Source organism: Leptonotus elevatus, chromosome 5, assembly GCF_054856555.1.
Source record: "Leptonotus elevatus isolate MCC_2025b chromosome 5, RoL_Lele_1.0, whole genome shotgun sequence".
Lineage (NCBI taxonomy): Eukaryota > Metazoa > Chordata > Actinopteri > Syngnathiformes > Syngnathidae > Leptonotus > Leptonotus elevatus.
Genome location: NC_141243.1, coordinates 20,849,777 through 20,868,183, shown reverse-complemented (window position 1 = coordinate 20,868,183; position 18,407 = coordinate 20,849,777). Strand labels below are relative to the sequence as shown.

General features: G+C 39.4%; 1 protein-coding gene across 14 annotated transcripts in view; it reads right to left on the bottom strand.

Annotated features, from left to right (window-relative positions):
• Window positions 1-18,407, bottom strand: part of arvcfb (ARVCF delta catenin family member b) — a 189,566-nt gene that overhangs the window by 77,195 nt on the left and 93,964 nt on the right. Inside the window, exon 1 of one of the 14 annotated variants that reach the window (XM_086075610.1) lies at window positions 12,301-12,541. The exons of the other annotated variants lie outside the window; for them this stretch is intronic. The gene's annotated coding sequence lies outside the window, so the exon portion shown is untranslated. Of the gene's footprint in view, window positions 1-12,300; window positions 12,542-18,407 lie in introns of those variants that run through there. 14 annotated transcript variants of the gene reach the window in all.

The following is an 18,407-nucleotide window of genomic DNA, read 5'->3' as shown; positions in this document are numbered from 1 at the left end:
GGTGGTGATGGTGGGTTTGTTGTGACGCCATATGCTTGGGTTCCCGGAGGGTGGGTTGTTTGTAGTGCTCCTCCCCTCAGCCTCTGGATCCCTGTCAGCATGATTCTGTCAGCAAAGTGTGTGTATGTGTGTTGAGTGGTAACAGCAAAGTGTGCAGGAACACTGGGAATGCAAGTTTGGCCCAAAGCGAAGTTCATGTGAGGTCTACTGGAGATTTAGGGAGTTGGAAAGGGGACATGCATATGTTCAACTTCCTGTTAGGCTGCTAGCAAAATACCCCTTGACACCCTTTCACCAAAAAACGATCTGTTTGCTGCCGCAGGATCTCCCATTTAAAAGACACTAAACTAGGAGCCTCCCAAAGATGCTCCTCTCTTTAGCTTGCTCTATGTCTCTAGCGTGTGGAAAACAGTTAAAGGCGAGGTGCCGGGTAGACCCTGAACTGGTCGTCAGCCAATTACAGCGAACAAATAAATATACAACCTTACAGATAATTTAGTGTCTTCAATGAACCTACCCTGTATATTTTCAGAATGTGGGAGGAAACCAGAGTGCCCAGAGAAAACCCAAACAGGCATGGGGAGAACATGCGCAGGAAGGCCAGAGACTAGATTGCAAAAGCAATGCTTGCTTGCTCAGAGTCTGGACACATTGCTGTCATCAGCAAAAAAGGGAATTACCAAGTTTTTCAAAACCTTTTGCAGGAAAACTTGAGATTATCGTTCTGCCAATTGAAGTTTAGGATAAGAAGGGTGATGTGACAAGATAACAACCTATAGAAAAAGAAGTAAATCAACAACGGAATAGCTCCGGCAGAAAGAAATATTCCTTCCTGAGTTTAAAACTGTTTAAGATGCTGCGGCATGATGTCATGAGAGTGATGCACACCTGACATGCCAAAAATATTGCTGAACTGAAACACATTTTTGAAGGGAAAAAAGTTTTTTTTTTAAGTCCCCCCTGACTGTTTTTTCCACCCTCCACTGTGAATGTTTACTTGTGTTCAGTCAAAATTTCAAAAATATTTTTAATTACTGTAGATAAAAATCATGTCACATCTTATGACCAATTTATGCAGAAATCAAGACCATACGGGTAGCATTTTTTTCTGCAACTGTACATTGAGTGTTGAACCAATGTTTTCAAAAATTGAAGATTTGGGCTTCAAATCCCAACATAATTATTTAAAGGGCTGTGAGCCATATGGAGGTGGTCAAGAGGCTATGTGGCAATCTGATGTTATCTCCAGCTCCACCAGGGACTGAACTGGTTAGTGATATTCTTTGACAGCATTCACCATAATCATTGTTAGAATAAACTTAAATGCAGAAACATGCTATTACTAGATCAGTAGTTCCCACAGGTCCTGACATTCAGCACAAATGCACAATCTAATAAGATCCGATGCAAGAGCTCCATATAAAAATGCGACATTACTAATACAACAATTTGGTTTAACTATTAATAATGACAGATGTATTAATTTAACACGACATTCATTCTAACTGCTTGGGGCGCAACATTTGCACTGCGTCTTTGCTCTTCCTTACTGCATGACAAAAAAGGAAGCGGTTTAAACAGCACTGTATCATACACATTCTGACACACTAATTTTTGGGGTTACCTTTCTTAACTACAATAGATGGGCAATACACAAAACATTGTCCGTAAATTGAGTGGCAATCAGTTCAGAGTGTATGACACCTCAGCTAATGTAGGATATGCTCAAGCTCACCTAAAACCCTATATGTGATAGCCAGTGGATTGTGGATGTTATAAACATATAGCAGTATTAGGTTGAAAAAAAAGAGAGAGAGAAGAAGAAGAAGAAAAAAGAAAGTCCTAAGTAATTTAAAAATGTATTTTAATTATACACATAAAAATAAAAATAACTTCAATATTGCTGCAGTCAGGGTGAAAACTTGCTCCTGCAAAACATTCACTTTTTCAGGAGACCCTAAAAACGGCATGTTTGTTGAACCATTACATTAACATTACATCATCAAAGACAGCGAGCTGTTTTTAACACTTTAGATTAGTCAATAATTTGTAAAAAATAAAAACAATAACACCAACACGTTTCGGCCTGATGCCAGCGATATACTACACCATAAAGAGATCAGGTAGCTGGGACGGCCAATTTTTCACAAAAAAATATAGGCCTTTATTTAATTTTTTTAATCAGGAAAATGATTAAATGTTTAATTATATCCATTTGTTTTTTAGATGTGATGTTTTTTCCTCATTGCAGCACATATTTAATCTCCATAAAATCCCAAAGTGGACAGTGAGTAAGGATGTGCATATGAATTTTGGTCATGATTGATCAGGATTTTCGGAAACTACCTGACATGAAACGTTTTTACACCTGCACAGTAAGTGGTGGCAGTCAGCTGTGGAGACTCGTTAGTCGCAGCAAGACTGGGAAGCCAAATACCTCACCGTCCGTGGAAGGTGGGAGAAGGCCTCTACTGGCCGAGGAGCCCGAGGAGCCACACTGATGTTAAAGGCAGCTCAGCAATTTAAGCAGGAAAGAAGCCATTGTTGCTGAGGGGGACCACCATCCGACCATCCTTGCATAGAAAGTCAGCCATTTCCTTTCAAACTCAGACCACAACACTTTATCTTCTAAGTCAAGTTGAAAATGTCACTTGTTTGGCATATTTGCTTGAATGTTCAAAATTTATTCAGAAACAACATGACGCAGACATAGTAAACCAGGAAGCTAAGTAAAATGTTGCTGTTATCCCTTCACTATTAGTCAGGCTAATTTGTCAATCAGAAAGGCGTTCCAAGAAGTGCTGCAAGTCGTCAAAAAACAAACAAAACTCTTAAATTACTATTGAATTTTTCAGGGTGGTAAATTTCAGTCCTGACCTCATTTTTACATACAGACGTATTACATAAGTGCCACTATTTAGCACAATTAGTGGTCCCTTTAACAATTCAAATGACAGTTGCATTAAACGCGTTTTCAGAGTCTGATGTACACTCGGAGGTGATTCTTTGATAATCTTCAAAAAGAACATGTGCACAATCAGATTCATGGTAGAATCTTCTTCAGGATGCAAAATTAAGCTAAATACAGCAAGAATTTTGAGTCCCCAGTGTTTGGTTAGAGAGCCAATACTAACTTTTTATTGCTTTAGAGTTAGGGTTAGGGGTTAAGGTTATCGCCGCGTTTCCCACACCATGTTAATACTTGGGCGGACCACCCAAGTAAATTGGCCACTACCCAAGATGTTTTCAAGAAAATGTATTAAACATATATTTAAAAAGAAAAAAAAACGTGTCGAGACAGGATATACCGCATGTAACGTTAGTTCGGCGTCACTCACTTGTGGACCGCGAGGCTAGAGGAGACGTAACTCGCCTCCCATCCCCACCGCCGTAGTCCACCCACCCAAGTAGGTCAAATCTGTGGGAAAACACTGACCGCTACCGTTAGGGCTGGGAGCGCTCCAGTGTGCTTCTCCCTTTAAAGCCAGGAGAGCGAATACGTCATTTTGTTTTGTTTTGACCAATTCTAGGTCTCTTAGCCGATGAAATGCATCAGAATATACCTGAGAGGGTGACGTGGGCCTCGTAGCATGTCCTGGAATTTTATTCGAGCATTTATGGCTGACGTAGATTCGCTGGGGTTAATTATGTGATTAATGACGGCGCGGGAGGTATTTGAATCAGTGTAACGAGTCGACAGTGACATACAGTTAAGAAACCTTTTCAACGGCTTTGTAACGGAATAGACGAATAATTACTACTCAATCCCCCAAAAGTTATTACAACTGCACTACAGTGTTGAAGGTAAATATACCCGCAGATGCAATTCAGTTGTTTGTTGATTTAGAAAATATATATTGAAGGTTTCTAATAATAGACTTAGCTTTGTGTGAACGCCATGAGTGTAATCTCTTAAACGTTTTTCGAATTATGTTTCTATCTGCTGATTGCAGGCTGACTGTGGCTCAGTTCGTAGACCGGGTAGTCTAGTGCCCGAAAAATCGGGGGTTTGATTTCCCGCTCAGCTGTCCACTGTCAAAGTGTCCTTGGGAAAGACACTGAACCCCACACTCTAAAAACAGATGGGTCAAACATAACCCAAATTGGATCAAAAAGGGACCAACCCAGATTTTTTAGTTAAATAAATACAATATTCCACATTGGGTTATTTATAACCCAGTAGTTTTAATGTTTTATACAAAACAGCCAATTTGTGTGTGTTGTTTTGGGGTTATTTGGGGGTTAAATAAATGACTCAAAAAGTTGGGTACATCCCTATTTACCCCGTTTGGCTTATATTTTTGACCCAACTGTTTTTAGAGTGTAAATCATTACATCCAAGCAGCCATTGTAAATAAGAAGAAACTGTTCTTAATTGCCTTTCATGGTTAAAAAAAGGGAATTATTATTAGATTTAATTAGATTGTCCAGGTAGATCTATGATGAAGTGAACGGTGACCATAAGAGTGCAGCCTATAACCCTAACGTTCAATTATTTAACATTATTTAAAGAGCCAACTGCAATGTTAGTTTGAACATCCTCTGTCTCAAATACCTAATGACATTAGTCCATTACGACCATGTTAACCGTTAGATAACTCCCGCTTAAAAATATATATACATTCCCCAGATTGTAGATGATTGTCTATAGTTAGCCCAGTTAGATAATGATAGAGGGATGGAGCAGTCTTCCCAATGCTTTCAGCTTGAGTTTAACTCTACCGCGGATCTGACATCTGTGGGTCAACCAGAGTACACAGACACCATGCCCTTCATCTCACTCCAAAGACAAACCCCTCTCTCAAATCTATGATTTTAATGAGAATAATATAGTGGGTGAGCACACAAAGAGCTTTAAAATGAGAAGGGGGGGAAATACTCCACTACATGGTCATAATGTTTAAATTCCATTGATTTTTTTTCTTTTTATTTCTTTCAAAAATGTATCATTGCAAGGTACAATATAATTCATCTGCTATTAGAAATGTGCGTGCGCATGTGTGGACATGTGTTGCAAATGCAGCAATAGAGGATCTGTTTGGCTCACTTTGGAAGCTGCGAGCTGATCATGAATATTTAAAAGGAGGCTGATATCTGAAAAATAATTTTCAGAGGCCACAGTTTGCGTCAGATCCACGGTATGCAAATAAATGAAGCCGTGCTTCTCACAGTATGGTTTTAATCCTAAGTATTTGTTTGATGATTTAAGAATATCAGGAGCGCTGCATTTTAAATGATCAGGAGAGCACTCTGGAGAGAATATATTATGAATGCATAGTAAAGCCCTTTTGCTGAATCCAAGCTGAAATATGCTGTATGAGGAGGATGGGCCAGATAACAATGGGAGTTGATTATTTATTTATTTTTTGGCGGGTGCACAGATCTCCTGACTGACAGACATGCTCTAGATATAAAGCCCACAGGTGTTGATATGTAAAGGCGTCTCGTTATTGCACTCCAACCTTAATACATCACATATGTTATTTCTGTGCCATGTACTATTCATGCTGTGGGTCCGTGTTACTCTGCAGGTGGTTGGGAAGAAGAGGAGGATACAGACAAAATATGGATAATCTCCTCTCAATGTCTGGTTAAGCCCCACTTTGCGGTAAGGCTGCCTTTCTGCATAGTTCTCCCTCCTGCACGGCCAGCTGCAAGCCAAGCATCTGGCCACAAACCCCCTGCACAGTCTTTAATCAACCAAACACATGCATCTCTGCCCATGATAAAACACCCCACCACTACATCAGTCACTAGTGCATTCCAAGCAACATGAAATGCTGAGTTCAGAAGCTTTGGCAAGCAAGTAAACAGGATCTTCACCCAAAATAGTCATTAGTGATAACACACAAACTACAAACTGTCATAAAAAAAAAGATTTTAGATGACAGCCAGCATCCCAAAAAAAAAATGCAATTAATAAAATTAAGTTTTGTTGGTGTTTATATATGTATGTATACTTGTTTTAACATTAGTCATTGAGCAGAAGAACAAAAAATGAACACTAAGTGACCATATAATGAGCAAAAAATCCCAAAATTACTGCCTACACCTCAAAGTTGAAAAACGGGTTTAGCCCAGCTGCTGTTGGACCAGCATCATCAACTGTTTTCATCTTGGAGGACAATGCCACGGATGACTGACCTTTTTCAATGGCAGTAAATAAAACAATATGATTTTTGTACATACATACCAATACTTTATTCCCATTTTTTTTATGCTCTCAACGATTAACTACATTCGCTCAAGCAAAAGGGATATGGCTGCTCCCACTAAGGCTCGAGTGCAAAACAGTATATGGGATTTGTAACCAAAAAAATTTACTAACTGTAAAAGCTGAAAAGACTAGAAGGCACTACTGTTGCTCACTTTCAGTTACATAGCAAAGTTAATGGCCCTTAAAGAAAAACCAGTTGGCCTACATTGCTTCCATAGAAAATGTGCTATGTAACATAACCATAACCTTGAAACCCAATGTTTCAAGACTGATTAAATTCAACAAAACAAATAAATCAGTTGTAATTGTTTCAATCTGTGAAAACTCACTCCTTTCCCAAACTGAAACTTTGGTGAAGAAACTCAACATTTAACAAAACCAATTATCCATCAAACTTGGAAGATGGAGCATCTATCCAATTTGCACCCATATAATGATAAATCATTCACAGTCAATCACACACATAGGCATTAAAAAAAATGTCAGTTCATGGTTTTGGATTGTGTGAGGAAACTACAGTGAGGCCACACGAGCACAGGAAGAACATGAAAACTCCACGCAAAACCAAACCAAGAGGGCACTGTGCACAGCCATGAACATTTTATTTAAAAACCCTTAACTACTCATTTTCAAGTACAACCAAAGTACAGTTTGATCTACAGTCATCATCATACACTCCATCCATTACCACCCACAACCCAAGGAAGTGAGTGCAGAAGAGAACCCTGTTCTTATACTCACTTAGACTTGCCGCTTTCTAGATTTGTTCTGGGAGGCAGATGAGACTCACTTTTAGGTAGTTGAAATAGTTCAAACATCGCCACCCTATGTATTATTGGCAAATTAAAACGACTTACTGCAGTAAATGTGTAAGTGTCTCACATTCCAAGATCTGGGTGTGACAAGTGATAGTGAAGTAAGGCGAAACAATGTCCTTCATCTTGTTATGACTGCTCAGTGGTAATGAATGTGGAAGCTGGTCAAATTGCATAGAGACAGGAAGGAAACATGGGATTTTGTTTGTTTTCCTGTTGTCTGCCCATGGTAGAATTTTCCCCGTCCTGGAAAATAAACTCACAACAGAAAAGTGAATTTTGTAAAAGTTAAACACAGGCTAAATGAGGATGTTTTTGTTTCTTTCTTTTTTTACTGCCCAAAACTATAGGGATGGAACTGACAGATACTCCCCACTCACAGAGGTATGATGATGTTTCAAGCAAAATAGAAATTTCAATACAACAATGTTGTGAACTTTCCGAGACGAAAGTGAACATCAATGAGCGTCCTTCAGACTTTCCATGTAGCCGGGGCAGAGATGCAGTGAGGCCACACCATTTGGGAGATTATCTCTGCTATTACCTTTGCACCAGCTGGCAGGAACTGCCTTGAGTGAGCGAGGCCCACGCTCTGGCCCACGCTCTGGCCCACACATACAGCACGGTCTACTCAAGGGGCAGAGGGCCTCTGTTTTAGGGCTTGAAATAGAGTGGAGGGTATGTGATGACTGCAGTCAGACTAATTCTGTGGAGAGCTTTTGTCAGAAGGCGGGTTTGTCAGAAGGAGAAGGGCCAGCGAAGGGTTCAACAAATGCTGCGCAACAGGTTATGAAGTGTGCAGGACAAGCTCCAAAATAGAACACTACAACACCACATGAGGATCCAGATGAATGTTTTGGGAAGATACTCCAAAAAAAGAAATAAACAATACATGTAGACCTGTCTGACAAAGCGAAAGTTAACTTATGTTTGCAACCCTGAAATTCAAGTTTTTCATTCTCAAATAACAGTTTTCAGTGCAATCGGAGTCGAGTTGTTTGGGAATACAGCCCAAAGTGGGTGGTATATATAATAATAATTACATTCATTATATACTGTATATATTACTGCATATCACTATGTACTTAGTAAGATGAGGAAGGAAGACATTGTGATTGTTTTACTCTCTCTCGTTAATAATGAATCCTAAAGAGTAGTGTTGTGGATTCTTCTCTCTCACATAAGTTTACCTGTGAGCAAAAAAATCATACAAATAAATAAAAAGCCTGCAGACTGAAAAATGGCAATACAGTGAATGCATTTCCTTTCACTTGGGAATGAGAAAACAACAGTTAGCTTCAATAAATAAAAGTACAATTTCCCTCAGCAAAAACTGGATGTGCCCACATTTTGTAAGCATTAGACTGCTGAAAAAGAGGCAGACCTTTTCACACTGGACTGCATAGATAATAAAAGCATGGCACAGGAATGACTGGAGTGAAAACAATGTATGTGTGCTTTAATGGCCTGAGCTTTTTTTCTCAGCAGGAATGTGAACTTCATCAAAGGTGGTCAGATGGAACAATGCCATCATTGGTTGCATTCTGTAAGTGGAAGTCAGTGGTCAGTATGCGATATTAATCTGTGACTGTGTGTTAAAAAATATTTGCATCGCAGTTTTCGGCTGGGTACTTTTGCGCTTAAACATGTTGCGGAGTCGCTCCTAAATCAGTAATCATTCCTTGCGTGGCGGTGAATAAGATAGAAAAGATGGAAAATCCATGCTAAATGCAAAGCTATCCAAAAATTGGCATGGCTCCCGCGTTGAACACACACCACAATTAAGTACACTATTCATAGACGTCTGGCTGGAACCGTGTCAAAGCGGAAAATATCCAACTTTGAACAGCAAAAGAGCAGGAAATTTAAGTGTCTGGATTACGAAGCTAGAAAATTATACTCACTAAACAGAACCATAGCCGGAAATGAATTAAGTTCCGATTTGATATATGTCAGCCAGAAGAAGTGGCCTACTAGGTTAAAAGTATAAATATTTATTATTTATCCGTAATGTTATTTGTTTGTTTGTGTTGTTTGTCCTGGGTTTTGACTTTTGAGGTCTGCACAATAAATGTTCACAAAATTACATTCCATCTTTTTTTAATCAGTTTTGCTTTGCTTGCTGCTATACAGAATGTGAATTTAAGAAACAAATACTGTAATTCATATCAGTTGGGCCCCAATCATAACATAGATGTTAAATGAAATGTACAAGTTCCATTTTATACTCCATCAGAAAAAGAAAAAAATCTAGTGTACAATTGCGTCTCCAGATGTCACCGTAATGACTGAGCATCTCCACGTTAAGGGCGTCTGCACCTGAGTGTAATGGAGTAGTGCACACCCAATGACACAGTTTCTCTACAAATAGTGGTTTCAGCAAAAGACTAAATACAAATTGCAATGTTGTTTCACCTCTAATTTGTGTATCCATAAGCACTATAATTTCATTACTCTCAACATCTGACTAAGACAATGAGAAACAAGGCCAAGCAATGTGCATTGCGTGCCAAACAGAGGTTAGGTGGATTGTTGTAGGCATGCAGGCCCCATCCAAAAAACTAACTGAACAATCAATCCTATTTTGGATCCTCTGGAAGCATCGAAGTTGCATTGCATTATTTCTAATCAAACACTAAATTGCCAGAAACAGATTAACCGCTTGCTAGAAAACCCCAATATACCAATATATCATTCATATCAAGCCTATTGTTGTCAAGTTCACTGGGGCCTCCAAAAAATGACACAATGAGAGATACAACCCTGCACTGGATTCCATAGACCAAAGCCCATTTTGTCCACTGGCCTGAGGAAGGAATAACAAAATTTACAAGCCAGAGGAAGACCCCAGCTAAACCTTCGGAATGTATTAAACAGGGGAGACCCTGGTCCTGCTTATGAATCCAATATATGAAGCATTTAAAGAAATCGAAATGCCTTATTCAGTGCAAAAGAGGGTTGAAGTGTGGAGATTACTGTGACAAAAGTATTATAAGAAGCCCAGAGGCTCGAACTTCAAAAAGTTTTATTGTTTACATATATTTTTCAAGTGGCACATAACCATTTACTGAACACCTGAAAAAAAACCACATGTGCAGAGGATAAAAATCCATACCCACTACTCAAGCATCAAAACCATGCAACAACAACACAAGTTCACAGGGCATTTGAATCTATCACAACTACCTATAAATATATTTTTCTAAACAACACAAGTAAGAAATAATCAAAAGTAAAAATATTCCATATTGTTAAGGTTGACTGGATTTAAAAACTTAATATTATCAAAAAATCAACAACATTTTAATAAATAATAAAATTTGCGCAAATTTTAGCCTGCCACTTCTTTAATGGAAAATATTTATACAAGGTGGGCCATAAGTTTCCACTCATATGGTTTTTAGATACCTTGCAATATTTTTCATTGAAAAAAAATTATTTATACAAGGTGGGCCATAAGTTTCCACTCATATGGTTTTTAGATACCTTGCAATATTTTTCATTGAAAAAAAATTATTTTTCTTATGTATGGAATCTTATGGTCCACCTGATATAATCTAAATATTTTTCAATAAAGAAAGAGTGAGTTAAATGATGTACAAACCCTTCCATAGCCATGTGATGCACATACTGTAATGCTATTTTTGCTGATAAACACAGGCTCCAAATTCCTAACGTTGTGGAGATTAGAGAGCAATAACTGTGGTATTCTGATCTACATATGATGGCAACGCTGTCCCATTTCCTCAATTTCGGTTCCATTACTTCCTTCCTTGCCACGATTCCAGTACTTCTAGTCCTCGATCTCCACTAGCGAATTGAATGGCTTCCCATCTGCTCATCAAATGATGCAAGGGCACCTGCTGCACTATAAAGCAAATTCTGGAAAGAGGCAGTGGGGACCACTATCATGCGGATCATGACTCATTTGAGGTATTGGGCCCCGGTAGTTCCAGTTACACAAATAGCTTCTGTGCACTTGTGGGAAAACACACAATGAGTCAGCCCTTGGACACTTTCAATGAAATCACACAGGCATTAGCAAATCGGTACACAATGAAACCAATGAATGAGCAATAAGTGTGTCTATTATTCAATTTCCTGCAGTTTTCCAGGAAAGTCTCCACCATGACTCTAATCTTTACAGAATCATTCACCTGTGTAAATGCACAGCAATACCAAAGAGGATTACACGATCATGTTTACAGACTCAGCTTCTAGAGCATGGAGACATACACAGTGGCCTATAGTGGACAAGCTGAGGCATTTGTGGTGACATAGATATAGATAGACGTAGATAGACATACGGGTTGAATGAAGTGTCACATCTTCTGATAAATTACTCTGTAACAGCCTGAATGACATGGCTGTCATATTTCATCACACCACTTGGCAGCATACACCACAACAGGCTCAGCAGCCATGAACACAAAATGCCATCGCTGCAGGATTCCAGTATAAGAACATACAGCCGTGGAGAGGTATGCAAGATATCTATTGGGCATACAATACGTGGCATTAGCAAACTTAAGTAATACACAATTTCAAATCATTAATGATTGATGACCTGCTTGCTCATGCTGGGATAAGAGAAAAAAAAATCCTGGCTGAGTCGCTTTTATATCCATCAGTGAGGCATGTTCTTGGGGCAGTTCGAAATCTAGGCAACCCAATGCAAATGGTAATATGATCCTCAAGGTAAACTATACGAATAAAAGATATGTACTGAATAAATAAATGCTGTTGTAGTGTTAAGATTTCTACCCTATGGAAAATGCTTTGAGACTCCCAAAATCAATACACTTAATCCGGAGCTACATTCCAAACATGTCATTTCAATAACCTGGAACAACTACAGTACAAGTTATGACTTTATGAACATTACGCAACTTTATACGCATGCTTGGTGGAAACAGATAACTATATTCATGAACAATTCACTAAGGGAGCGGTATATCCAGTAAGCATGGCTATAAATCTTTCCTTTTCATGTCCATAAGGAACACAGATGTGTTTATTTAGCGTGATGCTTCGCCAATGGCATATTTTTCTTTCCCTTCCTTTCTCACACTTTACTCTGTTGAAGCTGTGGTATTAAAATTATTTTGCCTCATTCAGAACCCCACTGCACAAAACTGCAGTTCTGCCACAGGCAAAGTTGAAAAAAATGAATCACACAATCAAATTATTTAGCCCAGCTATTCAAATTCAACAACAGAAAACATGGGTAATGCACACTTCTACACTGCATTATTATGTATGACTCACTTTGAAATAATCGAACGATCCACCAAGTGACACGGTGGGAAAGCCACCGTTTGCAGAATTCAAACAGAGAAAAAAAAAGTATCCAAAGCACTGAAGACAAGCTGGAGTAGAGAGGCCCGAAAGTTTGTAAGGAAAGTGAATTAGCTGGATGAACAGAAGACTTGACTGAGTATAAGGAAACACAGAAGTAGCTTGTGGCAGTGGCAGTCCAGAGTCAGAGAGTTGCAGACATCATGCCAGTCCTGATGCCTGTAAACTTCTGATTATGCTTTGGCACGGTTATTCCAGATCACTCTCTCTGCACAGGCCCACAGTAATTTTCACATCACAATATGGCACGGGACAAAACAGCTCTCCCTTTGAAGGCCATCCCTCTGATATAATATCCAACTCCCAGTCTGCGCTCCAATAAACATTTTTCAGATAAACAATTGCTGTGCACTCATTAGAATATGCAAGAAATTTGTCTTCCCTAGCACAGCAGATTGCAAACATAGTTACACTATTTATCAATGGTAAATCTGTTTCACAAAAAAAAAAAAAAAAGATTACAAAGATAAATGTATTACCTGCAGCCAAGTGCACAATAATAAATCTTAAAACGAATAATAAATCAAGTGACATTACCAACCATGGAAACATAACTGAAAACTGTTTTCAAAAGGGCTGCAATAGGCATGTGCCGATAACCGGTTAGACGGTAAATCATGATATTAAAAGTCACGATTTTTTAAAACCTCCCAAACCGGTAAGTTGTTTAGCCCCGGCCCCGACTGGAGGCGTACACCTGAAATGGCCACCAGCGGTGTGCAGCGACGGTCAGCAGCATCCTCGTCTCATTGTTTACGTCACGTGAGTGTGCCTTCGCTGCAGCAGCCAACCACGTTACTGTCGGGCTGGCCACGTCCTGCTTTGGGGAATTCATTACTAATTAATCTCACTACCGCGGCTCACCATTGCTGATAACGTTACTAATTAGCATGGCTGGACATGTTAACATCGACTACAACACAGAGCGTTTTATATGACTCGCCTGAGGTAGGAGAACGCGAGCACTGAGCGAGCTGGAGGATGGCTGAAGGAGGTAAACCACCAAGCAAACGTTCCCCCCGTCCAAACAAAGTCGGCTAAGTGGGAATTTTTGGGCTTTCGAAAAAAGAATGGCGACCGTGGCTTGGATGAAGGCTATACTACTTGCAAAATGTGCTTCAGAATAGTGGCTGCCAAAGAGCACCACCTATCACAAATTCAAGAAAAAACAACATAATGCTGTCTGAAAAATGAACGTTTGCAACTACGCTATGAGTTAGTAGTGTGTCTTATATTGTTGAACAAGCTATCGAGAAATAATTCATTATTCGTTTAATGTTGAGCTGAAGGTTTTGCCCATTTTACAGCATTTGTTTTGATACTTATTTTCACTTAGCATGGCAAATGTTTATTGTAGCAAATGCTTATATTCTATATTTTGTTTAAAAATAAAACTATTCAGTGGGAAAATGGTTATATATATGTATATATATTAGAGCTGTAAATTCAATACTGTGATACCGTGACACAGCGATATTTTTGCTCAAGGTTATCATACCGTCAAAATCTGACATCGGCCCATGCCTAGGCTACAAACATGTTGGTACTCTTTTGTTTAGGGTGGAAAAAACAATGGACACAGAAATAATTGAGAAATAAGTAATAATAAATTTTAAAAAATGAGAAACTATAGCAATTAATGTATAAACCAGGAAATGCTTATTTTAGTGGTACAACACAATTACTTTTAAAAAAAAATTACTGCACAACCTTTTAGAATGATGCCACTCTGAGTAAGACGTATGCAAGTGTCAATATACATTTTGGCCCAGTCACGTCTTTGCCAGACTGCATTCCTTCAGAACCATTTAACAGTTGTTCAAGCCTTGATTGTCTACAGATATCACTTGTACCCTTCACAGCTTCAAGACACTCTTTGCTGGACACTGCAAAGCAGCCCCAGACCATAAAACAGCTTTTCACAGGATGGCAGCGTACTTTTCTTTGGAGGCATCATTTTTGCATTTGTAAACTTGAAGGCAGAACTGATGTGACTTGACAAAAAGCTCAGTTTTGCCTTATCTGCCAAAGAGAAATTTGCCCAGAAGCTTTGTAGCTTGCCTATGTGTGTTACTTCAAATTCCAGTCTTGTTCATTTATAGGGAAAAAATGTCAAAATTTCAGCATATTTTTAAGGGATTTGTATTTGGGGGGGGGGGGGGGGGGGTTCTCAATAGGAAAATAATGAAACCAAGCTATTAAAATTTGGACATAATATATTAACCAGTAATGTAATTTGAAAATATCAGCATTGGTTGCTATGGTAGCAGGAATTTTGTATTATAATAATCCGTCAAGTTAAGTTATAGTTGAAAGAAAATGAATGGAGTTTACTGCAATTGTTATTTTAAGAGTAGACTACAGAATGCAAACTATTGCATGCCCCATAGTGATTGTGTTCTTTTGTGGTCTGAACAACAGAGGTTCCAGACACACGCACATGCACACATGCGCACATGCACACACACACACACACACACACACACACACACACACACACACACACACACACACACACACACACACAGTTGTATTAAGAAGTGACAGAGCAAAAATCCACAAAGAAAAAGTTTTATTGGATTAAGCTTCTTGTAGTCATACCAGAGTATGATGGAAAGAATTTGGGAACTCAGGGAGATCTGTCTCAACAACCGTGTTTGTTTAACTCGGACAACTCTGAGGGATTCTGCACACAATTGTGCAATTGTGATTGACCAAGTAGAGAGCAAAAATCAAGACAATGCATTTGTAAGGGTCCCACTAATAATCTGTAATTGTGCAACAAACCAGTAGCCAATTTAATTACTTTGGAGATGTGTACTGCAAGTCTACTGGGAGGCTAGATCAATTCCTAACCCTATCTTTTAAGAATTTTTCAAGGGCACAATATACAGTAGAATAACAAATGGCAAACACAACTACAATGTCCTAATACCAAACTATGAGCTTGCTTGGCTGAAACTGCTGGGTACAAAAAGCTTAAAAGCAGACATCGTAGTTTTACACCCTTTATCCCACCAAAAGAATTTTAAGTACAACACCTTTCCATGGATGGCTAGTACTTGTCCCTCCATTTTAGAGGCTCAGGTTGACACTCTTTACAACCTACTACAAATTCCAAACAATTTAAAAATAAGGTGTGATGGGATAAGATGGTGTTTACCTTATTTATATATAAACCTCCCGTAGTCATTATGTAGTCACAGCCACTTATGTGGGGCAGATGCACTGGATAGCTCAAAAGAGCCCATGGAATGTGTGAGGAGGCGCATCATTCCATTGTTCACAAGTGGCTCCTCTGGGAATGGGAAGAGCGCATATCAAGAGAAGATGAGAAACAAGACTGTGCCATGGCATGTAATGACATATGACAGCCACACTGAACATCTAAACGCCTCCATTAAACCCTGCAAATGGTTGTCTGCATGGAGCACTAGCAACACAAAGAATGCAAGCAACGCATTTGTCTTTCCATTTTGGGGAGTTCTCGTCCTGGTTTTGGCTGAACTCTTGCCTCTGGTTAGCATAATGTTTGTGTGCAGCTGCAGCTGCGACAGCAGAAGCTGCGAGTAGCGAGGGTTGCCGTTGAGCCAAAGTCGGTCAACTTACAGTGGTTTGGACTTTCATTCTACCTCGATTGCTCTCCCTTTTATTTTTCTCCCTGGAATTGTGTGTTGCAAGGTTCGGAACAGCAATCTAATGAGCTGCTGGACCTCATCAGAGTTCTTCAACCGCCCGCAGGTCAATAAACGCCAGTCCTCACTGCAAACCCCCAACATGCTTTGTTGCTAAGCTCTGAGAAAGCAATACACAGACTTATTGTAGTTTGACACACAATCTTGCTTTGGCTATCTTTACCCCAAAATAAGGGTCAAAACGGCACAGAATCATAACGCAACTAAAATGTATACATCTCTGTGTCTGCCCATCACACCAGTATGTTAAGTTCCACTTTCTATTATTGGAATGACTAGCATGTGTGAAAGAAAACAGCAAAGACGTCTCGTGCCAAGTCCTCGCGCTGCCACATGTCAGAGTAATCTGAATGGCCAGTCAACTCTAATAGAGCCCTACGAAAGAGCTGTCAGAGAGAATCATTAATCCCAAAAGGCAGCCAGAGACAGATGGCACCATGATGGCAGATCGATGCTCTCCCTGACATCCCGACCGTTTCCAGTGGCAGGAAGTGGGCTAATCCTTGAAAAGAAAGTTCCAGACTAAACACGCTAGTGAGGCTTGAGTCATGTCTTCCCCAGGCCCCTACATTACCCTACATATACAGCCTCATACATTGGATGGAAGAGAAAGGGAGAAGTAGGGAGGCATTTGGGGTTTTTTTCTGCTTGAGGGAAGCTTTATAAAAACTGACCTTCCCCCAAAGGGCCTCTCCAACAGGTCCCAAGATTGAGAATAAATGGGTTGGAGCGTATATGAACTATAGATAACTTCTCCCAATGTCGGCCCCAAAAACAGAACCAAACTGAAAGTATGTAAGAAATCCCCGCATGATATTGCAAGAAAATACATCAAATAAACTTTTGGCATTTGATCTTAAAAGATTAAAGGTAGTTTTTCTTTAAAACTGAATGATCATGACTTATGCAGACACTGCTGACAATGATTAGAAATGCTTAGCCACGTTCCCTATTGGAAAACCAGTAAAATGATTGGGTTATCATTTTCGATTGTTATGGAGGGCTTTATATTACGTACACCTAGAAGAAGTGAAAAGGTACGGGAAATATGAGTTGGTTTGGTTTCCCCTTTGCGGCTATAAAAGGTTTCTGGGAAGACTTTCAATGGAGTGTGTATGTGTGTGTGTTTTTTCTTCAACAGTATTCATCCAGAAGACCATTTATGAGGCCAGAGGTCACTGATGTTGGACAAGAGGGGCTGGCTCGCAATATCTGCTTTAGCTCATTGGTTCAAACATGGGTCAGGGTTTGTGTGTTATACATACAAAGTTGCTGCATGGAATTGGACTAAATATCTAAGGTAAGATTAAAAAGTAAGAGGGGAAAAAAAGGGCCAAATTTTCATTGGTTATGATAGTCATAGTGCCTTGAAAGTTTTTTTTCCTCAGCATGTAGTCTGTTGAAACGTGTCAATTATTATCTTATTTAAATAAATCACATTTTATCAGCTTGGTGTTTTCTATCTCCTAAAATTAAGCTAGAGGCTGTGCAATGACTGAACTGATACCATTATGTAATCTAACCACCATTAAAAAGTAAATATTGTCACTACAAGTTACTGTGCTTTTGTACACCTCCAAGCACAGTTTTATGCAAAGTTAAATGGATGTCAGCTCCTGTCTGGTCTAACCATAGCACACTGTGACTGGGCACCTTCCTATTTCTGTGAGGCTGTCACTTTTTTTTTATCTATCTGATCAAAAACATGATTCTTGTTGCTGGCTTCCAGCAGCAAAGATAGGAGGTGTTTATTGGACACAGTCAGGGAAGCTATGAATCCCACTGTCCAGAGCCCAGAGACAAAAATTGAACAAATAGCACTGGGATCAAATTGATTATTATTTGTATTTTATTTTTGCTTGGGTGTGTTGAAGAGTGCATCGTTTGACACGTGTCTACATGTCATACATGGCAAATATAATGGCCCCAGAAAATAAAGCTTGAAGAGACCTTATTACAAACTAGCAGGGGCGAGTAATGGTGTTATCAGGCAAAATGTGGTGTGGACTGAAAGCAGCTGCACAAAATGTTGGATAAAAGGCTCGGAATATGCAAAGAGAAACTGCAGCTCAAGCATGATAATAAGACTGCCATCTCATTAATGCACAGCTACTCTCCTCGGTGCTGTTTTTCAACATGGCTGTGTGGCAGGATCCTCGTCAGCTTCCCAATATATTGGCCCTTATATTTCTTTAATTCCGTCAATGTCATATTAAAGGAGAAGGTGAAATTTATTAACTTCTGCTGTGGTCACAAAGTGAAGGAACGATCGTGAGGCTGCATCAGTCGAGATGGGAGACAGCAGTGACTCAGGACAGAGTG